The sequence below is a fragment of the Bos taurus genome, chromosome X, assembly GCF_002263795.3.
Source record: "Bos taurus isolate L1 Dominette 01449 registration number 42190680 breed Hereford chromosome X, ARS-UCD2.0, whole genome shotgun sequence".
NCBI classification, from domain to species: Eukaryota; Metazoa; Chordata; class Mammalia; order Artiodactyla; family Bovidae; genus Bos; species Bos taurus.
Genome location: NC_037357.1, coordinates 114270375 through 114297551, shown reverse-complemented (window position 1 = coordinate 114297551; position 27177 = coordinate 114270375). Strand labels below are relative to the sequence as shown.

General features: G+C 36.7%; 1 protein-coding gene and 1 non-coding gene across 2 annotated transcripts in view; both read left to right on the top strand.

Moving 5' to 3' along the window:
- The window catches only part of IL1RAPL1 (interleukin 1 receptor accessory protein like 1), a 702239-nt gene that overhangs the window by 162350 nt on the left and 512712 nt on the right, over positions 1-27177 (top strand). The gene's annotated exons all lie outside the window — the stretch shown is intronic.
- TRNAS-GGA (transfer RNA serine (anticodon GGA)) lies at positions 6925-6996 on the top strand. The gene has a single exon. It is a non-coding gene; the product is annotated as a tRNA-Ser (tRNA).

Below are 27177 nucleotides of genomic sequence, written 5' to 3'. Positions count from 1 at the left end.
CCAGTTATATTTTCAGAATACAGCCATCTTCACAAGCGAGAATGCTGTTTCATCTGGAATGGTCTCAGAACATTAAAACCAGTGTTAGGCTGAAGCCAACTTGTGCCTCACAAGGAACTGACTGACAAATTGTCCAAATCACCCCTTACATTGTGAAACTGTTGCTATACATGCACCAGCACACCACTGAATTTTCTAGGGTTTTTCCCAATGTTATTGAAAAATAATTGGTATACAAGCTTAAGCCTTATAGCATGGTTGTTCGAATCACGTATGTTGTGAAATGATTGCCACAGTAGTTTCAGCTACCATCCAACTTCTCACACAGATAGAATAACAAGAAAAGAGAAAAGAAACAAAAAAAAATCCTCAAGGTGATGAGAAATCTTAGAATTTACTTTCGTAACTTTTTAATATGTCGTGCAGTGCTGTTAGCTATAGTCATATATATCATTTTAAAATAAGTAGATTCTCTATATGATTTGGAATGAATATTCATCTTTTATTTTTCTTACTGTGGACTTTCAGTTTAAGTTAGCAGGATCAATGAAGCACTTAAAATAGTCTTTAAACTTGAAGACCATGATACATCTGTACTTATCATATTTGTTATTACATCAGACTGCCTGGCCTAGTCCTCATCTATGTTCATGAGGTTTGATTGCCTAGTGCATGTGAAAACCCTCTCAATTCCCCAAATAGATGCTTCATCTTGACTATAAAAGCCGAATTTCTACCTGATTAGTTTTCATTGTGAAGCTGCCGTTCACAGTTTCATATTGAGGCAATTATGTGAAACACATATTTTAAAAGGAATGTTTCATTAATTGCCTTCTGAAAGGAATCAAAATAATGTACTTCCTCAAAACAAGGACATGATTCTCAGTGTTTATGCATGAAGTTTATAATTGTATATATATATATATATTTTATAACTGTCCTAGAAGCACTTTTCACAATAAGATGTTTTTGTAATTATCCATCTAGAGTAATTTGGCATTTGAAGCATTGATATTAAAGGCTGGACAATGACCATAGGTTACAGAGCTTTGCTTTAGCATTACTTGTTTTACTGCAGAATTCAATGAAAGGCAGGTATCTTGTCTCATGGACTTTACTACAGCAGTTATGAACAAGAGCTCTTATAACATTTTGTCACTTAAAATGTCCATACTTAGAATAGTTTAACACAGAAAAGCTCTTCCTTTAAGCTCCAATAATGCAATTCTGCAATTCGGTTATAGGAGGTATCATCTGGCGATAAAACTGTTGACTTTCTCATCTCTTACCTACTCAGTGATAGAAAGCATATATATATATATATATATATATATATATATATATATATATCTCATTGTATATATTGTTATATTCTGGAGTCACTCAATATCCATTGCACAATAAATGAATGATGACTAAGAGCAAATGTTGGTGGTGTAAATAATAAGTCCATTCATTAATGAAAGACATTGATGGGACTTCCATGAGCACTGAGTTTATATATATAAAGTATAGCAGAGTGGTCTGGGCAGAAAAGACTTTATGAGCAAGGTTTCTGAGGTGTAACTAATGCATTTGAAGTTCAGTAGTGGGACAGGTTGGTTGAAGCCAAGGTTCACAGAAGTTAATTCTGGAGGTTGAGTGGAGAGTCGGAGTAAAACCAGGTCATGAGAAACGTTGAGAGTTTATCCTGTTGGTTATGGGGAACCACTGAAATTTTGCTTAAACACTTAATTTTAGAAAGATTTCTCTGAAATAAACTGTGACAGGGGTGAAATTGAAGTCGGAGAAAAGTGAAAGCCTGAACTATTAAACTATTAGTGCCGTGAAATTCAATGTTATTTAAATGTGTTCCCATTCTCCCTGCAAAAATCTATAAATAATCTTAAGGCAAAATTATTCTCAAATATTAAATTGTTTTAGACCTTTTTCTAGGAAAACAATACTTCTAAATTCTATGTCCATATTATGGAGACTGAGTGTAGCAAAGATTCTCAATTTTATCACCAGCCAGTACAAATCTATTGATTGGACTAGTCAAAAATGTGAAGAATTAGAGTCAAAATAATTTTAAATATATGTTAATATTTACTGAGACTCATGGACAAACAAAATACAGAAGCAAGAGTCATGGAAGCGAAAGCAAAAAAAGAAGAAAACTATGCAGTGGGTAGTTGAGAAATTAAAAATAATTAAATTATTATTTCACTTCTCAGAGGGAATTAGTTAACATTTGCCAAGCAGTACTATATACTAGGTATAGAATTTTTCATTTGCAGTTGTTTCAGCTCAGGCTGTTATAACTAATGTAGTATGTATATACCACTTCTTCTTTATCCATTTATCCATTGATGGACACAGAGTGTTTCTTTATCTTGGCTCTTATGAATACTGCAAAAAATATGAGAATGCAGATATCTTTTTGATTACCTGATACCTCCAACTTCTCACCAACACTTGCTGTCTATCTTCTTGATAACAGTCATTTTTAAAATTTTATTTTATTTTTAATTAGAGGATAATTACTTTACAAACTTGTGATTGATTTTGTCATACATCAACATGGCATTGAGACAAATATATTACCATATGGAAAATAAAGAATCAGTGGGAAGTTGCTGTATGGTGCAGGGTACTCAAGGCTAGTGCTCTGTGACAACCTAGAGAGATGGGATGGGGAGAGAGGTTCAAGAGGGAGGGATGCATATTGATGGTAGCCATTCTAACAGGAGATATATATGTGTGTGTGTGTGTATATCATGTACACATACACAATGGACTATTTATTCCCCCATAAGAAAAAGGAAATCTTGCAATTTGTGACAACATGGATAGACCTTGAGGGCATTATGCTTGTGAGCTAAGCCACAGAAGGAAAAATATTGTAAAATACCACTTATATATGGAAATTAAACCTAACTGGCAGAAATAGAGAGTAGAATGTTCATTACCAGAGGCTAGGGGAATTAGGGAGATGTTCAAAGATACAAACTTGCAACTACAAGATGAATAATTTCTGGAGATTTAATATAGATATAATATGATATAATATAGTGATTATAGTCAACAATACTGTATTATATACCTGAAAGTTGCTAAGAGACTAGGTTTTAAATGTTCTAACTGCAAAAAAGAAGTAATAATTAAGTGATGTGTTAGAGATGTTAGCTAAAGCTATGGTGGTAATCATTGCAATATGTAAATATATCAACATATTGTGAACTTTAAACTTACATAGTACCATATGTAAATTTTAGCTAAGAAGAACTACAAATGAAAAATTCCATAGGAAGGGTGCTTTAAACAACAAACATTTATTTCTCATCATTCTGGAGTCTGGGATGTTCACCATCAAGGTGCTTGCAGATTTGGTTCCTAGTGCGAAGCATCCACACTTCCTGACATGATGCGCCCTCACATGTCAGAGAGGGAGAACTCTGATGTTTCTTCCTCTTTTAATAAGGACCCTAATCTCATCGTGAGGGCCCTGTCTTCATGACTTCATCTAAACCTAATAATCTCCCAAAGGCTCCACCTCCAAATACCATCACATGATGGGTAAAGACTTCATCAGATGAACTTTGGGAAGTTGGGGACACAAACTGTATCTGGACAGTCAAAACACGTCTTGCTAAATCTAAATTGGGCTCTGTGTGAGGTGCTAGTAGTAATGTGTCGCTTTCATCCCAGAATCTCTCCTTAATAGTGAAGAAACATTTTGCAGTGTCGACTAATAAACAAAGCTTGTTTTAAACAAGACTAATTTATGTGTACAACACACATGCACACATACAGAATATAAGGAATAAAGTAATCTTATCTCATAAGACACTGTAGTTATATACCAGTGTTCTTCCTACTGAAAATAAGAGCATATTTAGTTGACTCAAAGGAAAAAAAAGAGGAACGAAATAACAAGGAAATGAAAGGAGAAAAGAGCCGGTAGAAGAAAGCTATATTAAGGGAGTTCTCTTGACAGCTGGTATGCTTCTTAGCTTTCCAATTTCTACTTCCTTGACAATAGCAGCAATTTTATTATCATAACCTTAATGACTTGGGAAATGCAAACTGGTTAGAAAGTGTCAAGGTAGGAAGGAGATTTTCCAAATTTCAGGCTTTCTAATGAGGGCTTCACTTGACAAATCTAAGTCCTTTTAGCATAATGGGAAGATATGTTATCAATTAGGAACACTTAGCTAATGTTGGAGTAAAAAATTTCAATACTTTACCATCTACTAAGTGCTGAAATGGCTGCAGTGTGTTTAGAGGATACGATGGGTTTTAAAGACACCAGGACAGGAGACACACACATATAAACATGCATGTATTTTCAAGTATCTATTATAATAGAGGGGTGGGCAAACTTTTTCTGCAAAAGGGTAGAGTAAATATTTTAAGCTTTGCAAGCCAAGTGGTCTCTGTCACAACTACTCATCTCTGCTGTTGAGACATGAAACCAACCACAGACAATATGTAATCAAATGATCATGGCTGTGTTCCAGTAAAGCTTAATTTATAAAAATAAGGAAGGAGCTAGATTTTTCCCATAAGCCAGTTTGCTGACCCTGATCTAAATTTTTTTATATATGAAATTTTATTAATTTTTGAAATTTATATGAAATTATAATGGATGTACATGTAACTTTAAGCCTCAAATAGCTAAATATATATCAAATTATTCAAATTTTTAAGAAATATTGAACATTTCTATATTTTATACTTTTTGCAGAAGTTATTTTATATTAATGTTTAATTCAAGGGAAAATCATTAAAATGAAGTGGCATCTTCATTTTCAAAATCTCCTTAAATATATTCATGCTTGTCAGTGCCTTAAATAGAATCTGTGAACAATTCTCATAAAAGAGCTCCTAAATTATGTCAAATCAACTTGTAAAATAATCTCTGAATGTTTATTTACCACTTTTTATATAAGGTTAAGGTTCCAATATTTGTGAATAATAGCAAATTACATGCTGATAGCTTGGTATTTTTCTTAAAAGAATCATAATGACATTTGGTACACATGTATACGTGTGGTCAATTCATGTTGATATATGGCAAAAACCATCACAATATTGTAACATAATTATCCTCCAGTCAAAATAATTAATTGAAAAAAAGAAGAAACTCTAAAAAAAATAAATAATCGGTAAGAAACAGTCAAGTTCAAAGGAGGTAAATGCAAAAAGATGGGGAAAATTTGTTTAGATATAAAATGAAAAACAGAGGAGCCTGACAGGCCACAGTCCATGGGGTCGCAAAGAATCAGACACGACTGAGTGACTAACACTGGACTGGATGCCTGATAGGAAAAAAGAACTAGTAGACGTTTTTAAAATATTTTAATCATAGTTTTATAGTGATCTGGGATATAGAATGAATTAATGTCTAAGGAGTCATTTGTTCTTATTTAGGAATTTGAACTGGTGTCTACCTCTGCTTAAGTCTGTCTGCCTGTCTCTCTGTCTAGAGAGACAGAGACAAAGGCAGAGACATTGCTGTTATGTATTTGTGAAAACAGTGCTCCCACATTTATATCAGTACTCATTTTGCTTGTCATTATTCAGAACAAAAGGGTATTTGGTGCCTGAACAGAAAAAGAAAATTAATTTAAAATTAGAGTGGAAAGTAAACTTAGTAAATATGATATTTTCCATCAGTTCTGTAATTTATTTTAATAAGGAAAGGATACAAGTTTCAATGCAGTATTGTTCTAAGGCTTACTATGCATATCAGGATATGGATTAATGTTTCTGAAAAGAGAAATACTTGTCATGGAAAAAGGTATGTAGTTAATGAAAGTCAAGGTGACAAAATAAGAACTATCAAGTAATTACAAATAACCTAGGTGTTTTGAAACCAGGATAACAAACTGATCTCATCAAGTGTCTGAAAACTCCATCTCTAAAAGAGTGAAGCTATCATATAAATAAAGTGTCATTACTTTTACTATTTTAAATCTTAAACTGTAGGAAACGTGTAATTTGCTTCACTTAAGAAGTTGTCTCTCTTCTCCAATTACATCTGTCGGTTTCAGATGAATTTTCCAGAGCTGATTCTTACTAAGGTTTAGGCAGTAAAATGTTGGGATAGAAAATGCACCCCCTCCAGTGCAGTCACTCATGTGTAGGAAGTATACTACAACAAGCCACTGGGAAAACATCCCTCTGGAATGGCGGTTTCCTTGAAGCTAGTGCCAGGGGATATGCATGCATGCTCAGTTGTGTCTGACTCTGTGACCCCATGGACTGTAGCCCTCCAGGCTTCTCCGTCCATGGAATTTCCCAGGCAAGAATATTGGAGTGGGTTGCCATTTCCTTCTCCAGGGAATCTTCTGGACCCAAGGACCGAACCTGCATCTTCCTGCATTGGCATGCAGATTCTTTGCCGCTGAGCCACCTGGGAAGCCCACCAGGGATTGTACCTACCTTTTATTTAATTATCTCAAAGACAATTAATAGGGCTGGGCAAGATTTTTGTGACTTATCAAGCAATTCCAGAAATTTTAGTTAGCAATATCAAACATGGATAGTCTAGCTTTCTTAACATTTCGTTTGAAGATGCTTTAGGGTAGGGACCATTTTCTCCAAGGTCCATAAGGGATTTTTGTTTGTTTCATTCTCAGCTGTATCATAAGCTCCTACAACAGTTCTGAGCCCAGGATAGATGCTGGATAAATATTTTTGAAAGTAACAAGCTTTACATTGCCAGCAAAAACTTAGGATGAACCCATTCTAACAAGTGCCTATTAAATTAAGTGGAAATAACAATTACAAATAAAGAACTATCATGCCACTCCCCACAGTGGGTCTGCAAATTTACCCTTATAAAGCTGTGGAATTTGTCCCTTTGAGAGTTTACACAGATTCTTTTTTTTCCCTACATAATGAGAAGCTGGATGCAATATAAATGCTATAAGGGCTTCCCTGGTGGCTCAGAGGTTAAAGCATCTGCCTGGAATGTGGGAGACCCAGGTTCGATCCCTGGGTTGGGAAGATCCCCTGGAGAAGGAAATGGCAACCCACTCCAGTACTCTTGCTTGGAGAATCCCATGGAGGGAGGAGCTTGGTAGGCTACAGTCCGTGGGGTCACAAAGATGAATGGATAAGAAAACTGTGGTATATATACACAATGGAGTATTACTCAGCCATCAAAAAGAATATATTTGAATCAGTTCGAATGAGGTGGATGAAACTGGAGCCTATTATACAGAGTGAAGTAAGTCCGAAAGAAAAACACCAATATAGTAAACTAACGCATATATATTGGAATTTAGAAAGATGGTAACAATAATCCTGTATATGAGACAGCAAAAGAGACACTGATGTATAGAACAGTCTTTTGGACTCTGTGGGAGAGGGAGAGGGTGGGATGATTTGGGAGAATGGCATTGAACCATGTATAATATCATATATGAAATGAGTCGCCAGTACAGGTTCGATGCATGATGCTGGATGCTTGGGGCTGGTGCACTGAGACGATCTAGAGGGATGGTACGGGGAGGGAGGAGGGAGGAGGGTTCAGGATGGGGAACACGTGTATACCTGTGGTGGATTCATGTTGATATATGGCAAAAACCAATACAATATTGTAAAGTTAAAAAATAAAGACAAAAGAAATCAATAGAAAAATAAATCAATGAAACAAAACAAAACAAAAAAAGAATGGTTTACCCTGCCTGAATATAGTCTTTATTACTATTACTTTAAAGAGAGGAGATAAAAGATACTTTTAGTTCACATGCCTATATGTCAAGTAAAATATACTTTTGATTTACAGATATGTGACCTTTTGCTTATACTCTAAGAAGTCATTGATTAGGGGAAAAAAATCCAAGAAACATAAATAATTGGATTTTTAGGTTATCGTGTTTTGTAGTCTAGTTTCAACGTTAGTAGTTACCAAGGCAACAATTCTTATTAATTACGGCAGCCACAGAATTACATGGGGATAAATATTAGGATTGTTGACTTCAAAATGACTATAAGATCATCCTCAGTAGCAGATCACAATGCAGTAGTTCTCAGCCCTGAGTGTAAGGGAGAATCACCTGGGGGAGCTTTTAGAAAATTTTATCCTCAGACCCAGATCCTAGCTTAAGAGAGTCCACAGTGGTACCTGAATACCTGTATTTTTTAAAAAAAAGGCAGCTCACGTGATTCTTTTGTGCAGTTGTGGCTGAGAAGTTTTAGTGGTCTTCAAATTGTTTCTCTCAAATAACTCTAAAGGAATTTGGAAAAACTGTGTAATCTTTCACATTTTAAATATAAAACATTTCATCATGTATTTAAAGAGCTGCAAAGAACATAAGCTCCTTTGTATCATATATATGCTATAAATACATTCTTGTTGAAAGTTAGAAGCTGGATATCTTACTCATTTGATTTATGGAAAATGTCCTAAAATAAGATAATCTGAGATAGAGAACTTTTCCCAAAGTTTGTTTCTCAGATAAAATACGGGTCTATTCCTTTTAATATTTCTTTAAGAAATGCTCTTAATGAAATCTTTCAAAGGACCAATGCATTCTCTAATAATTCCTTTGTTTGATGTCCCAGAGGGTTTCTCTCCTTGGAGCAATACCCATTTTGAATTAATTTTTGTAAATGGTGTGTAAGATAGGGGTCAAGTTTCATTCCTTGGCATGAGAATATCCAATTTTCCCAACACAATTTATTGACGAGATTATCTTCCCCCACTGCGTATTCTTGGCTCCCTTGTCAAATATTAATCGACCATATCATAGCTCAGTTGGTAAAGAATCTGTCTGCATTGCAGGAGACTCGGGTATGATTCCTGGGTCGGGAAGATCCCCTGGAGAAGGAAATGGCAATACACTCCAGTACTTTTGCCTGGAGAATCCCATGGACAGAGGAGCCTGGTGGGCTACAGTCCATGGGGTTTCAAGAGTCAGACATGACTTAGCAACTAAACCACAACCATATATACATGGGTTTATTTCTGTGAACTTTCTGTTTTAAATTCAGAGGAGGATGATTAGGAAAGATGAAAGGCTGATCACAGGCATATTATCAGATCAATTTTAGATATATTCAAAAGGCAAAGATCTGGACATGGATTCCCTTAAATATATCTATGTTTGTGTACTTCCTGAAACCTTCACATTGTAGTATGTCTACCCAGGTTGGAAAGTAGCAGCATTAGAGATGGAGCTGGTAGTATGGTGAACATACTTTTGGATAGGCATGAGAATTAGCCTGTCCCTCACTGAATCTCACAGTTGGCCACCAAGTGGATTGGTAGTTGGGAATGGTGAGCATTTTTTAATTAGAACAGGGGTGTTTGGCACATGTCAGAAAAAGATAGGTTAAAACTGAACAGTTCAGTTCAGTTCAGTCGTTCAGTCGTGTCCAACTCTTTGCAACCCCATGAACCGCAGCACGCCAGGCCTCCCTTTCCATCACCAACTCCCGGAGTCTACCCAAACTCATGTCCATCGAGTCGGTGATGCCATCCAACTATCTCATCCTCTGTCGTCCCCTTCTCCTCCTGCCTCAATCTTTCCCAGCATCAGAGTCTTTTCAAATGAGTCAGCTCTTCACATCAGGTGGCCAAAGTATTGGAGTTTCAGCTTCAACATCAGTCCTTCCAATGAACACCCAGGACTGATCTCCTTTAGGATGGACTGGTTGGCTCGTTGTAGTCCAAGGGACTCTCAAGAATCTTCTCCAAAACTGAACAGACAGGCATCAAAGTATACATTCATACCAACAGAAGGATAATAAACCAGGAAAGTAACTAGGAAAAAATTCTGAAGTGTAGGAGAAAATAGGAGAATTAAGAGGTGAAGTTGTTCAGTAATCAGCAAAACCACGGGGAATGAAAGATTATGATAAACAGGGCTAGAAAATCATTGAAAGATGCCATCACCAAATTGGTGAGAATATGTAAGGCTCCCTTCTCTCTTACTCAACAATCTTTCATGTTTCCCCTTTAAAGCAACAATAACCTGTCATGCATAGTAAATGAATACCTGCAGGCAAAAGCAGGAAATGGATAATTCCATCTTTTTGGTGTGAAAGAGGAAGGCAGCAACAGAGAGGGAGATCCTGACATCTAAATTATGGTGAATGCTCAGAAAATTTACTTCTGTTCAATGAAAAGCCATAAAATCCAACTATAGATGGCATTGACCAGAGATACAGACCCACAGCTAATGACATTTTTTACATATCTCTTTTCTCTGCAATATTTTTAAATAAAAGATTTTATAGACTTTCCCTTTTTGATAAATTTTCTTGATTCCTGTTTTCATCCAAACAGAATCCCAACCGTTATCTCTTGAATGACTAAAAGTATTTCTTAAGCTTTGAGTGCTACTTAAATATTGCAGGAGAACATTTTTTTATCTCACATTATAATAAAGACTTCAATGATTTTTCTAAAAGGAAAAGAAGCAGAGTGATAATTTTTAATTATTTAAAAGTGTGGAGACAGAAGAACTTTTACCTTGAAAGACTTTACTCTTGAGCATCAGATAAATATAAAAGTCCCATGGTATTTGGAGGAGCATATTTAAAATTGACCCTACCCCAGAAATCTGGATAAGGGTTAATATAAATAAAATATAGCACAATATTAATTTACTTAAGTGTTTATGCAGTGTTATCACAAATACAAAATGTGAGTTCACACTTGAGTCCCTTATATTTTCATATTGCACAGCATTTGTCTTTTTAATTAAGAAAAAAAAACACATTTCTATTGCATTGCCATGGGGTTCTTCATTTAATTTCCTATTTAAAAGTAACTTCATTTCTCCTTTTAATTTAATTAAAAACGTGAAAATTATGAGAGAAAAAATGTTAAAGAAAATCCTGAGTCATCACTCTTTCCCTCTCTAATTATTCACGTCATTGATGACTGTGTGTCTAGAACAAAACACTGATACCCCTCACTGGGTGATAATGAGCCTTTGCAAAATTTTAGATCAGACATGAAATGAAATGTATTTAGCCCTTTAAAAGCATTGGAACACTGGAAATTGGAATTTACTTGTTTTGTGAAAATTAATAGAAAACATATGTATACTTATGGCAGATTCATGTTGATAAACAGCAGAAGCCATCTCAATATTGTAAAGTATTTATCTTCCAATTAAAAATAAAATTAAAAAAGAAAACAAACAACCAAGGTATTTCTTTCCTTTCTGACCAGTTTTTTAAAATTATGGAAACAAAATTTCCTATGTATAGAAGCCCACAGTTACCCTACCCCCAAAGGAAGAAAGAAAATGTTTTCTTATAAACCTGGAGTTAATATATGTTACAACATCTACTTTAAGTGGATTTTGGTCAAAATATTTTATTACAGTTTTTTGAAGTGGCACATCTTGCTTTTCAGAAGCTCAGCTTTAGGAAATGAAAGAGCTAAATGGTATTTGGTTTCTCATCATTGCCCAAGTCAGGGCAAATTTGCTGGGGCAGGAATGCAGGGAGACGGGGTGCTAGTAGTCATGGCTAATACCTAGAAAATTTATATTGATGCTATTCAGTTGGGTGGCGTGCTATTGAATATGCTCTAAGACTTTTGGTTAAAGGAAAGTTGTTTACTGGGAAGTGTTCCACCAGAAATTTGCCCAAGTCATAGAACAGAAAAATGGAGAAATGAATCATTCATTTGTTTAAAAAAATAAATATGTATTGAGCCACTACCAAATGCTGTCAGCTGTACTAGGTGTGGAGGATACAGTAGCAACAACAACCAAATACAGTCCAGTCATGGCAGCAGAGATTGCAAGGGGGCCTGTCTCTTACAGAAGTCTCCAATGTTTCTAAAGCTTTAATACCACCTACTTTTTATTGACCTTTTATTGTCTTGTTTTGATTAGTTAAGGAGAACGAAAGAACATTTACACATGTGCATATTTTGATCATTATTTACATAGAGTAAACTATTTTCTAATAACACTGGAAAGTACATTGAAAAAATTGATTTATGGAAGAATCTTGAGCCCAAATCATTCCATTAAAATAAAATTTTATTATGCAATTTATGCCAGTTTTTATATGCCTCTGTTCTGAAAAGTTCAGTCATGCGCCATAAATATTTTATTGTAGTAAGTTAAGTAACATATTTGAATAATTAATTCAACACCCTGAAGTATGGATTACTGCCAGATCAATAGAAGAATGTGTACAAAAGGGATTGTACTACTTGAGTAGTCAGATTACACACACATACATACACACTGTGTTCAAATGGATCCTTGGACCATATCAAATAACATTGAATTAAGCACTAGTTGGTGATTATATGATGGTGATATTATATTACAAAAATCTGTATTTTATATATTTTCTTTAATTAGGACAATTAGTTATAAAACATTGGTATTTCCCTGATCAACATCATCTAGATCCTGGGTCAGAAAACTTTTAATATGAAAGGCCACATAGTAAATGTGTTTGACTTTGTGAGCCATGCTGTCTCTATCAAAACTACTCAACTTCAAGCCACGGCAGCATGAAAGTTGATGCAGACAACAAGCAGGATGAGCAGGGCTGGATTCCAATAAGACACAATGAGACTGATTTGGCCTGTGGGCCACAGTTTGTTCACCACTGATCTAGACAGCAGAAAAGTTGAAAGGAGGAAAGTACGGTTTCCATTTCAGGAGACTGAAAAGTGTTTCATTGAAGAGGGAGCATTTGGGACAAGCTTGAAGGCTGGGAGGATTTTGGTGAGCTGAGATTGTGATTTCTAGTGGAAGGAATGTGCAGAGTATGAGACGCAGAATTGTCATGAACACCAAGTGGTCTATTACGGAAGAAATGTAGACTCTATATAAGGAATAACTCTATAGAGAAGTTCAAATGTAGATTCGCTCATTTTTGACAGTGTTCAGTGTTACTATGAGGAATTTATACCTAATTTGATATGCAGTAGCAAGTTATTAACTATTTTATATTACAAAGGGATCTTTATAGAAAACAAACTTGAAGATAGTCCATCTACGAATGGTATACAGAGTGCATTAGAGAAGTGAAGGACTGTGCACAAAAGGACACATTAGAAGACTATCATAATAGCTTCAAAGGGAGATAATGAGGGCCCTGCTTATTGGGGCAAGACAGTTTGGAAATAAGAGCTGTTAAAGTGAACTGTAACATTTTAATGATTAACAACTGGGAATTTAAATTACTCCCAAGCTTTAGTGCCACTATATGCAGCAGTCCTGTTTCTGCTCAGTTCCTATTTCTAGAAAAGTTCTCAATGAAACATCTGTCTTTTGAATCCTGTCCTCTGGCTAAGCCATCTCCTAGAGACAAAAACTTGCCTAGATTCCTGAGGTCCACTGTTTCCAGACCTTGTAGTCTTGTAAGTTGCCTCTATGAACTTTCAAGTTGGTCAAGTCAACTCCCCTGACATGAGTTTGTAACTCCCTACCCAGACCCTATTGCATCTCGGGCCTTGTAGATTTCTGTCTCAACTCTCGTTGTTGGTGGTGGTCGGTTGCTCAGCTGTGTCCGGCTCTTTGTGACTCCATGGACTGTAGCACACCAGGATTCCCTGACCTTCACTATCTCCCAAATCTCATTAGAAACATTCATATTTGGAGGGCAGTGTTGTAATGACCCATCATATGGATTCATGACCACCAAGCCTGTGGTTGGGCAAATTCTCCCCACGGCTACTGTGTCCCACTCTGTCAAATACATGCCATGTCCCATTTCTGTTTACTCTTTTCTCCTCTGAAAAATCACCCATACCACAGACCTGAATCCTGAGATATGCCATTCTTTAGCTCTTTTTTCTTAAACTAAAGAGTAAGAATTATAGACATTTGATGTATCCCCACCTATATATATACTAAATCAAGTGTGTGACTTATCAAAAACTATTACAGAGAATTAGAATTTATATTTAACATAATTTACAGCTGATACTGTCTGGTCACTGATCCATCAAACCAGTTGCCAGACATGAATAACTCTTTGCATACCAGCTAGAAATATCAGTCTTGCCTGTGAAAAATAGAATAAATCTTTATAAAAAATACTAGAGATAAGAGATGAAACTATAAATGTCTAGAAAAAAACATAGCAGATAATCTCTGTGACCTTGGGACAGACCAAAAGTTCTTTTCATACTAAAAGCGTGAACATTATAATAAAATATTAATAAATTAAATTTCATGCACATTAAACTCTTTTGTTCTTCAAAAGATATCTTTAAGGCAATGAAAAACTAAGGTACAGACTTGAAAAAAGTATGTGCAAATTATATATAAGATAAATGACTTTTATCTCAGTTCAGTTCAGTTCAGTCACTCAGTCGTGTCCAACTCTTTGCAACCCCATGAATCGCAGCACACCAGGCCTCCCTGTACATCACCAACTCCCGGTGTTCACTCAGACTCACATCCATCGAGTCAGTGATGCCATCCAGCCATCTCATCCTCTGTCGTCCCCTTTTCCTCCTGCCCCCAATCCCTCCCAGCATCAGAGTCTTTTCCAATGAGTCAACTCTTCGCATGAGGTGGCCAAAGTACTGGAGTTTCAGCTTTAGCATCATTCCTTCCAAAGAAATCCCAGGGCTGATCTCCTTCAGAATGGACTGGTTGAATCTCCTTGCAGTCCAAGGGATTCTCAAGAGTCTTCTCCAACACCACATTTCAAAAGCATCAATTCTTCAGCGCTCAGCCTTGTTAACAGTCCAACTCTCACATCCATACATGACCACTGGAAAAACCGTAGCCTTGACTAGACGGACCTTTGTTGGCAAAGTAATGTCTCTGCTTTTGAATATGCTATCTAGGTTGGTCATAACTTTCCTTCCAAGGAGTAAGCATCTTTTAATTTCATGGCTGCAATCACCATCTGCAGTGATTTTGGAGCCCCCAAAAATAAAGTCTGACACTATTTCCACTGTTTCCCCATCTATCTGCCATGAAGTGATGGGACCAGACGCCATGATCTTCATTTTCTGAATGTTGAGCTTTAAGCCAACTTTTTCACTCTCCTCTTTCACTTTCATCAAGAGGCTTTTTAGTTCCTCTTCACTTTCTGCCATAAGGGTGGTGTCTTCTGCATATCTGAGGTTATTGCTATTTCTCCCGGCAATCTTGATTCCAGCTTGTGCTTCTTCCAGTCCAGCGTTTCTCATGATGTACTCGGCATATAAGTTAAACAAACAGGGTGACAATATACAGCCTTGACGTACTCCTTTCCCTATTTGGAACCAGTCTGTTGTTCCATGTCCAGTTCTAACTGTTGCTTCCTGACCTACATATAGGTTTCTCAAGAGGCAGGTCAGGTGGTCTGGTATTCCCATCTCTTTCAGAATTTTCCACAGTTTATTGTGATCCACACAGTCAAAGGCTTTGGCATATCAATAAAGCAGAAATAGATGTTTTTCTGGAACTCTCTTGCTTTTTCCATCATCCAGCGGATGTTGGCAATTTGATCTTTGGTTCCTCTGCCTTTTCTAAAACCAGCTTGAACACCCAGAAGTTCACGGTTCACATATTGCTGAAGCCTGGCTTGGAGAATTTTGAGCATTACTAGCATGTAAGATGAGTGCAATTGAACATAGAAAATGTATGCAGCTTGATAATAAGAATACACAACATAAAAATAGGCAAAATATCCGAACAGTCACTTCGCTAGTGAAGATCTACCAATGGCCAATAAGCACATGAAAAGATATTCAACAGCATTAGTCATTAGGGAAATACAAATTAAAATCATATTGAAATATCACATCACGCCCACTACAGTGGCTAGCATCCAAAACAGTGACAGCACTAAGTATGGGCAAATTGATAGAGAAGCTAATGTCCTCATACATTGCTGGCACAAATGTAAACCAGCAGGAGACATAAGAGATGCAGGTTCGATCCCTGGGTCGGGAAGACTGCCTGGAGGAGAGCATGACAAACCACTCCAATATTCTTGCCTGGAGAATCGTATGGACAGAGGAGCATGCTGGGCTACAGTCTATAGGGTCACACCGAGTCAGACATGACTGAATTGACTTAGCACACACCAGCACACACACATAGCCACTTTGAAATGTACATTTATTATAAAACTCAGCAGCTCCACACTTAGATATCCACTCAAGATACATGGAAACATGTCTATACGAACACTGGTACTTAATTGTTCAGACTTAAATTATTCAGAGCAGCCACAAACTGTAGATTCTTTATACTTTCATTAACTAGTGAGTGAATAAATGAAATACAGTATAAGTACACAATAGAATGATACTCCATAAAAAAGTATAAACTGCTGATACATGTCATAACATAAATGAATCTTCAAGAAGATAATGCTGAGTTGAAATAATCCAGTCACAAAAGACTACATATTGTATAATTTTGTTTATATAAAATATTCAGAAAAGAAAAAACTAAAACAGCAGAGACCAACCAGATCAATGGGTGCCTCTGGCCCAGGGGTAGGAGCGGAGATCGGCTACAAGTGGGTATGAGGAAACTTTCTGGGGTGATGGAAGTGTTCTAAAATTGGGTTATGGTAATGGCTGCCTAGATGTATAACTTTACTAAAACTCATTGAACTGAACGCTTAAAATGGTGAATTTTACTGTATGTAAATCACACCTCAGAAATGCTGTCCAGAAGCTATAGACTGCTGTTATTGGAAGATATATTTTAGTTTAAAAGACAATTTTTGTATTAAAAAAAAAGCTGTTGATAAAACTTCATCACAAAGATTTTTAGAATATCTCAAATATAAAATAGTGCATGTAAGTGCATTATAAGAGAGTTAGTGCATATAAGTAAGGCATCTTTTTTGTAGGCGTGCATATTGCAAAATTGTATAGTTCTGTTTATGACCCACAAAATGAAACTTTTTATAGAGAAACTATATTCATAGTTTTGAAGGGAAAAACAGCTCAGTGAAATAAAATATTGCTTGGGGAATTCTTTCTTACTGCTTGTCACCAAGCATTCTCACTAGCTTATAAGTTATAATTGCTCTGTGATAAAGGCATGTGCATTTCCTTCTCTCTTATAAAAATTTTAATGAGAACTTGAAGTGAACTCTCACTGAACCTATTTTCATTCCAAAATCTGCCGATTTTAATCTTATGATCCTCCTGAGACCCAGCACTGTGGTCTGTGACAGCATGAGTACTTCATAATTATTCCTCCTGTTTGGAGAAAACACCATGAAGCATCCATCATTCCCTCTGTCTCTGCTGCCTCCAGGGAGCCACAGCCTCTAGCAAGGTCAGTAATTGCAGTTTGGGTTGACAGTTCCAGGCCAAGTGAAGCACACCCAACTGGTGAAGTCCAGCCACGATGGGTACTGACTGCCTTCCCTTCAGTTTCTATCCTCCCGGTTAGTTTGGCCTCAAAATTCTTCCTTAGCTATGTGATATATGGCCTTGAATCATCTCACAGGAGATTCCCCAGAACAGAGAAAATGAATTGTTTCTCTACAGCCATGTGTATGTGTGTCTGTTGGTATTTGGGGCACAATTGATCTAACAGTCCTAGGATAAATCAAAGGTCTTTCCCGTGAGTATCACGAGAAGATCGTGTTGGAGCTTGACATTTAATATTAAGTTTGGCATTTCACTTCATTGTAGATGACCTGCATAAAATAAAATATTCAGCCATGTGGATTAAGATGGTGTTTTGGAAATAGACGTGTTTCATTTTGGTAATGTTAAAAATTTTAACTACCATAGTGGCCTGTGCATAGAAAAATAGGTGTTTTAGAGGCAATTCAAATAATTAAAATGTATCTACCATTTTATTTCTTAACAAATGCATAGAGAGATTCACACAAGAAATAATAAAGGAATACCACATGCTTTATGAAAAGGAATATATTAGCAGCCATTTAGCCTTCATAATGCATACAATAATGGTTGATGTAGATTTAGGAAAAAGATAATTTTTTATGTGAAATACTGGTGAATTCCAGAAAAAAGGAACGCCTTTAAAAGTGATATAGTTGAACTTTCTAACTTCTCATTTTGTGCTTTACTCATTTGAGTACATATGAAAATACTTGCAGAAACAAACCCAATTAGGGACAGTCTATGGCTGCCTAGAGATCCTACAATGTCTTTAGGTTTCAAATAAGTCAGGATTTGAAGTTTTTCTTTTTGGACCTCTGTTTCTGGGCTTAATTGGAGCTATAAAAATGGACTTGCTTGAGAATAACTTAACTACTCACTGTGGAGGAAATTTTAATTGAATTTAATGAAAGGCTTAAATTAAATATTAGTATAGTTATAATCATTACTCCAAAATTATTTGACATACCTTCCATCAAGATGTGGAGTCTGAGCAGGCTTGTGGTTGCTCTAATCAATAATAATAACACTATATAACTTCTAAGGCTACTTTATAAAAGGCTATTTAGTTTCTACCTGGTTCTCTTGGGATGTGTACTCTGGGGAAACCAATTACCATGTATAAAACTACCCTGAGACTACCATTTGGGGAGGCCACAAGTGGCCACTGCATTTCACAGCACCAGCCAACAGCCAGCACCAAGTACCAGTCCTGTGAGTGAGTCACCTTGGATATCCAGCCCAATCCAGCCCTTGAATAACTGCAACCCCACCTGGTGATTGACAGCAGTCCCATGAGACGCTAGGTGCTGAGGGACAGCTGCCCAGCCAATTTCTTCCCAAATTCTTGTCCCACAAAATGTTGATAATTTAATTTATTTGTAATGGTAAAACTGCTTTTACTCTCTAATTTTGATATTTTTTATATACTTATTTTCTATGTTCTTCATGCCTCATGTTCAAATAATAATTGAATTTATATTATGGACCCATGTTCAACCCATTTACCATGACACTTAAAAATGCCCCAATCATAGTCTTTGTCTTAGAAGAACTAAATTGTTAGTGGAGTAGATACAGGATCACCAAGTATCAAAATTCTGGCACATCCCATTCACATGATATTCTGTGTAAATGGTGCCTCCTTGGGTTGTGAACTGGGATGTTACTGGGAAGATAAGATAAAGAGCTATTTTAGCAGTAAGCATTATTTTATTGGTAATGTCTCAGGGATTGCTGCATAAGAGCGGCAAGGAATACTACAAAATTGTATGTTTTCAAACTTCTTTACTTTGTTGACAAAAAAGAATAAAAATCTAGTTAAAATATAAAAGTAACTAGGAATATATTTTTAATTTTGAAATTTAGAAAAATCAGATTTTTATATTCCCTGGTGGCTCAACAGTTAAGAATCTGCCTGCCAGTGCAGGAGACACAGGAGATGTACGTTCGATCCCTGGGTCAGGAAGATTCTCCTAGAGGAGGGCATGGCAACCCACTCCAATATTCTTGCCTGGAGAATCCCAGGGACTGAGGAACGTGGTGGGCTACAGTCCATAGGGTTGCAAAGAGTCAGACACGACTGAAGTGACTGAGCACGCTCACACACACTATATGCAATAATTTGTAAATGTTTGTGATGCTCTTCTAATACTTCTAGACACTTCACTCTCATGAGAATATGCCAGGTTGACTGACTAAATATAAAAGTTCCATCCTTGACTGTACATCGGAATCACCTGGGGACTTTAACAACCAGTTAATGTCTGGGTTCTGTCCAGAAGGAATCAAATTTAATGGGCCTGGGGTGCACCCTGAACTTTGGGACTTTTAATAGTTGCCAGTCTATTCTAACAGGCAACCACAAATAAGAACCACTGATATGTTTCTTGTTTTAATTCAATAATTCTCATTCTTAACTGCTTATTATATCATCTGTGGAACTCTAAAACTATCAATACTTGGTCGCATTTCCAAATATTCTGGTTTGATTGTTCTGGGGTTGGGCCTGCTTTTTGTGTGATTGTGATTGAACTTCTACCAACATGTTCATCCTGGGCTTGTAGATGAATGTTTATCTCTCTATACACACATTTCTCAGACAGTTACCATCTCATTACTAATAGGGCACAGCTAGGATTGCCAGATTTTGCAAAGAAAAATACCAGGGTATTATGCCTGAATAAATGATTTAAGATAAATGATGAATACTGGTTTTAGTATGTCTGATGAAATATTTGGCAGACACTTGTAATAAAATAATATCCTCTTTAAAAAATCTAGAATTCAGTATTATCTGGGAACCTGTATTTTATATGGCAGCTGTAACACAGGTTTTAGGCAAGAGACAGAAGCAGACCCGAACAACACATTAGGTGATGTATGATCACATTGGATTTAATTCATTCTCAGGGACAGAGTTAGAATACTCTCACTGTCCCCTAACAGCCACGGTGTAATCATTCTATCCCATAATACTATTTCTAGTTATCATCATCTGTAGCCTATTCTTTATTGAGCAGAAGCAATGGACAAATGTAGGAGAAAAAGGGGAAAGAACTAAAACCTCCTCCCGCCACGAGTATTAAGTCTATTGGCAGCAAAAACAGGATAAGGTGAAACGATGAGAATGCACTTTATGACTAAACCCCAAAACATACAAATAAACAGACTATACCTTGTGAGTTTCAATTGCTAGTACTTGGACAATTTCTGAAACATTTTTTTTTTAAATTATAGAAGATAGAAAAAGATTAGTGCCAAAGTTCTGATCTCTGGCAGAACTTCAGAGCCTTGGAGGCCACTGTGAAGCTCAAAGATTCTCTGTCCCATTTACAATGACAGCATTTCCCTCAGAGTTACAGCACTTGCCAGCAAATACCATCTCACATTTGCCAAGGGTTTGCATTTCCCATGCTCATTTTATCACTTGTTCTTCTCAGCAATGCTGCAAGGCAGGCAGGTCAATTATTATAACATCCACTCTATAAATAAGGAGAATATGACTCAGATTGCCTTGTCCTAGAGTAGTAGTGGGCTTCCCTGATGGCTTAGATGGTAAAGAATCTGCCTGCATTGCAGGAGATGCAGGTTGTATCCCTGGGTTGGGAAGATCCCCTGGAGAAGGGAATGGCTACCCACTCCAGTATTCTTGCCTGGAGAATTCCATGGACAGAAGAGCCTGGTGGGCTACAGTCCATGGGGTCGCAAAGAGTCAGACACGACTGAACAACTAACACCTTCACTTAATCCAGAGCTGTTTTCCTCCAAGTGTGGTCCCCAGACAAGCAACCTCTGCATCACCTGAGAACTTGTTAGAGATGCAGGTTCTCAGGTCTCACTCCAGACTTCCTGACTCAGAAACTCTGGGGTGCATCCAGCAATTTGTGTTTAACAAGCCTTCCAGGTGATTCTCTTCTATATTCAAGCTTCAGAACCTCTGCCCTGGAGGATGTAGTTAATAAGTGGGCTAGTAAGAAACAGAAAATTTCAATCCATATCCCTTGAGGATATTGGTAGTAGGATTTGCATGATTTTACATGGTCTCCAGGTTCAAGAGGGAGAGGATACACACACACACACACACACACACACACACACACACACACACACACAAACACAGAGTTATGGCTGATTTGTGTTGTTGTACAGAAGAAGTTAATAAAACACTGTGAAGTAGTTATCCTCCAATTAAAAAAGAAAAAGAAATATATGAATTTAAGGAGGGCCATATCTAAACCTAAATGTTTATAAGCACATTTATTTGATTATGTCCAAATTCATTGATTTATAGAAAGATTCCTAACAGCTTTTCATTTACTTCAGGATAAAGTTCAAATTTCACCTGAATAAAATTTCCTTCAACATTTAATATCTGCCTGCCCTTCATGCATTGGCCAAGATCCTAACTTGAAACATTACTGTTAAAATATTTACTTGTTGAATTTCTAGTTTCTCTTTCCCTACTGATTTTTAAAATCTATGAGGTCAACTGTGGTGTCACACTACCTGGGCACATCAAAGTAGGCAATAAATCTTTCAAATAAATTAATGAACACTAGAATGGAAGAATGTGTCCCACATGTGAGGGTTTCCATTGGCAAGACTTGCCTTACCAGAAGTATCCTATCCTAGAAAAGTCCATTGCTTGGGCACCATGGAAATGCTCATTCTCTGTTTGATAAGATCTCAGCCATTGGGAAGAAAAATGGTTGACTGCATCAATTTACCCAAAGGGATATATGTTAGTGTTTAAGTGTTTAAGAAGAAGATTTTATATTGTTTACAATAGGAAGAAACTGGAATTAAGGGTTTGATACTTTTGTAACATGGTAATTTTTAGATATATTAAGTGAAATTAGGTTCTGCATAAAAGTGTTTATGAAGTAATCTCTTCATTTATAAGATGGGAGCAATAATAAGTAAACACATCTCACAGAGTTGCAATAGCAAGTTAAGTAGACTTTCTTGTTAAGAGCCCAAGGACAATCCATGGCACAGTCAGATATACTTAAGATTATTAATGTTGTTGTTAACATCATTATCATATCTGGATGAAGAAATTACAAGCAGCCTCCTTGTTTTTTCCTAAATTATGACACTTTACCAAAAATATGTGTTGAGTTTGTTGCCAGATACAAACAGTTTAAAAAGGAAAGCTACTTGATTCAAAGAAAGTCCTAACCCTAGGAAATTTTTGAGGTTGTCCATTTTACTCGTTTTCTACTTCCTCACTTTTCAAAACTCCCAAGGTTGCCCTTGTCTGCCTCATTCTTGATGTGCCTACTTGACTGGCTGTGAACTAGCTCTTACTAAATCCTTTCCCAAAGATGAGGTTAGTTATCAGCTTTCTCAAGGATTATCATTTTCATAAGGATGCTCTAGGAAGAAGACATCCCAAGCAGCTGTTTATTACCTGGAAGGTACCATAGAGTCTCCCTAGTTCATTCCTCTCGTTGTTCACATGAAGAAACTAAATTTGCAAAAGGTGAAATTTGTGCAATAAAATACTAGAAGTGTATGGACTAGAACTAGAATTTCTTAATTCCTTAGCCTTTCATACTCTTAAGAATAATTTTGAGCAGTTTATGAAGAGTGTTTGAAATCTCATCATGGAAACTGTTCATCCTGCTGTCTCTATTTTGACTTATGGTGGAAATTTGTGTTTTTGAGAGAAGTAATGTTTCAGAGACCTGTTTTCTGACCAAGGGAAAGTGTTGATTACTTTTCCCTTCAAAGTAGGAAAAAATAATATGCAAAAGTTTAAGGAAAAATGCAAACTGACCTCTTAGCCAAGTGTCTATATTAATGTGTTCAGTCAGGGGGTTAAGATACTTCTATAATTCTCAAATATTAATTCATTGTTTATTCTACCAACAAAGATACCATACTGACTGCAGTATGTTTTAGGGAAAATATTTCTCATAGGCATGGCAGCCACTTCTTTACTCTGCTGTCTTGGCTCATCACAGTGACCTTTAATTCATTTTCTCTTGTCTGCTTTGCAGACATTATGAAACCACTATATGGTGTCTATTGAGCTAAAGTCAATTAATCACAGGGTGACTTTTAAAATCAAGATTAATAATAGGCTATTTCATAGCCAGAATACTTGATTAAGATGGGCACATTTGTGGTTCCCCTCAAGTTCAGAAATAATTTAGTCAAATTCCAATATCTCAGATAACTTTTTCTCTTGTATAATTTGCCTAACACGAACTGCTCAGATAAATGGACTTTCGTAAACTCCCACCAGGGGTTCCCAGAAATGTTTTACAAAATCGCTCCTCTTGGCTACTGGTTACCTCCAGATAGCAGCATCTTTGTAAGCCACAAAGCACTGGCATCTCCCCAAAAAAGGTGGGTGGAGGAAGAGAAAAATAAGAGAAAGTCTGTCTGAAAAGATAACAGTATCTGTCATCAACATTGTACACATCTCAGCCATGGCCTTGTGGTGGTGGGAGAAAAGTGGTTCTCTTTTTCTCTCTGTTTTTGGGCCAAATTTTCACTCCCTGTCTGCCTGAATCCGCTAATGTCCTTGGTGGGAGGGTGTTGGTTTATTAGTAGATCTAAAGCATTTCATATTCATATTCTGCTTAACAATATGATGCTACACCTTAGCAGTTTAGCAAAATGGCAATTCTGTTTGTTTAATAAGCCATATAATGTGCTGCATCATCAATTTGATTTTGCTGGGTAAACTAAGAGAGCCAGTCAGCACTGATGAAGTTGAATTTTACAGGTCATTGCACCATCCTGTATGAAAGAAATCCAGGACACCCCATGTACATATACATTGTAGCTAGGGGCTGAATACATTTCGTGCAACCTTTCATTTTCTGTTATAAGGGAAAAAATATGAAGCCCCGTACAGCTCCTATAGAAATCAGTGTTAAAATTCTGTTGCTACATTTCTATTCCTCGTATGGACCCTTTCCTAGCATTTCTACCCTAAACACAATTGCCTCTGAGTTACCAATATATGCCTGAATAGATGACAATTTCCAAACTCGACTTGGAAAACACAGTGCTAATCCTGATGTAATAAAGTTGAAGTACAAGGAGTTGTTAATGGGGTCAAATATATTCTGCTCTATACTCTCTTGAGAGCTTATGAGAACCACATCCTGATATCCTTGTTTATTGAAGAGGACTAGTTTATTTGCTACTAATCAGAAGATGGATGCCATATCTCAGCTCCCTGAATGATTGGTTTTTCTCAATCTAGTGAAAACATAGGGTAGATTTCTCCTATAACACTAATACAGTTAATGATAGGAAGACCACAGAATGAAGACTATAAAGCTAAGTTTTACTGCAAGAAAATAGTTGACTTTAGCTCTTTAAGGCAAAATTGTTGCCTTGTTGCTGAGTTGGAATTAATATCTATTTTACCTCTCAAATGTGGTATCATCTGAGTTTCACTGAAGCATCTAAGAACATACTAGTTGGATGAGGTGCAGTCTTCCCAATTACACGTTTGTCCTGTGGTTCCCCACTTTGGGAAGATATACCCATGTAGGACTCTTTCCCATTCCTGCTTTAGTCATGTGAAAGAGAATACTTCTTGTTGCATGTTACTTCATCAGCATCTTGCTGAGACGTGTCTCACCCTCACAAGTCCCCAAGTTCATTTATTGGTTAGATTTCATACGCTGCTTTGAATTTTACATTAGTGATTCAGTAAAGGCTTTTTATTCCTACCTTATCAGAGCCCCTTCATGGTTGTAAATCATATAGTGATGTAAAAAAAAAAAAGAATAATGGAAAAAAGAATTTTGATTCATATAACCTATTTTCCAACAATTATTGAAATGTGACAGGTGATACCTCAATAGCATATACCTCTCCAACCACAACCTAATATCTGTCATTTCCTTTATAACCAAACACCAGTCTTATAAAAACATAGATATAATTCATATACCAGAAGCTATCATTTTAAAGTGTACAGTTGAGTGATTTTTAGTGTATTCATTATTGTGCAGATAATTACCCCTAATTCCAGAATATTTTATCACCCCAAAACAAATCTTTTACCCATTAACAGTCATTTCCTATTCTCCTTCCTACCCAGCCCAAGGCAACCACTTATATTTCTGTTTCTGTGGATTTCCCTATTCTGAATATTTCATATAAGTGAGTTTATATAATATGTGGCTCTTAATGTCTGACTTTTTCCCTTTTATGACTGAATACTATTCTGTTGCATAGATATACCTCATTTCATTTATACATTCATCAATTGATGAAAATTTACATTGTTTCAGCTTGGAGGCTATTATGAATAAGGCTGCATAACCATCCATCTTGATAGAGTTGTCTATATACACTGTCATCTTTTAATTTCCCAGTCATTCCTCCACCTGCTTCATTTGATTTTTGCTCCAACCACTCACCTAAAGACTCTCTCTCCGGTATCACTAGCAATGGCTATGCTAGCAAATCTCTACCACTTTTTAGTATAGCTTGTCCTGACTCACAGCTGCAGTTGACACTGTAGACAGTGTCTCTTCTACCTTTGACATTTGTGACACCACATTTTTATGCTTTTCCTACTCTGAGGACAGCTGTTTCATTTCTGTCTTTGAAAACTGAACTTCTCTTCTTGGCCATTAAAGTACGATTTGTTCAAGACTAGATCCTGGCCACCTTTTCTTTTCGTTCAAAAGTCTCTTCCTAGGCAAAGTGATCTCCACCTGTGCTTTGAACAGTCATCTGTGAACTTTCAACAGTCATCTATGAATCATCTACAAATCTGTGTGTAGAAGTTAAATTTCAGGGTAAGACATCTATGTGTTCACTGGTGTACTGGAGTATTTTAAAGATACCTTAATCTAGTCAAAGCTAAACTCATCTTCTTTAAACAAGAATCGTCTTTTCTTTTTTTTAATTTATTTTCTGAATGGAATGACTTTCCTTATCACCCAGCTTAGGAAAGCACAAAATAAAGTATCTTCCTGAAGGTTAATGTTGGAGTGGTTAACAGCTTTGGAGACTGACTGTCTGGGCTTAGTTTCAAGGTCTATACATACTCCCTGTGTGAACTTGGAGATGTCACAACCATCCTGTGCATATTGCCTCCTTAGTAAGACGAGTAATCCTCAGAGTGGTTGAGATGATTACACTAGTTAAAATTTTAGTGAAGACTTTAGAACCATGCCTGACATGAAATCAGAACTTTAAATGTTCACTCTTTTCCCTCTGACTCATCTCCCATTTCTAGTACTTTATTTCCTAAGTAGTTCTCAAATTCCTCAGCTCACCTCTATTTCTACCACCTTGTAACAAACTCCTATTACGACTCAGATTCATTGATGTCGTCTAAACTGGTTACCACACTTTGGCTAAAATCACCTTTTTAAAGCCCACACTACTATATATAAAATAGATAACTAATAAGGACCTACTGTATAGGACAGGGAATTCTACAGAACACTCTGTAATGGCCTGTATGAGTAAAGTGAAGTCGCTCAGTCGTGTCCGACTCTTTGTGACCCCATGGACTATAGCCCACCAGGCTCCTCCATCCATGGAATTTTCTAGGGAAGAGTACTGGGGTGGGTTGCCACTTCCTTCTCCAGGGGATCTTCCCAACCCATGGATCGAACCCGGGTCTCTTGCACTGTGGGCAGATGCTTTACTGTCTGAGCCACCAGGGAATCATCTTTAAAAAAGAAAGTGTGGATACATATGTATAACTGATTCACTTTGCTGTACACCTGAAACTAACAAAGCATTGCCAATCAACTGTACTCCAATAAAAATTTTAATATATGAATTTGAGACTGGAGGGGGGCAAATCCACCCATAACATCTGATTGGTGCCCCACCAACCTCTCCAGGCACAAATATGCTTCATGTTCTCTAAGATT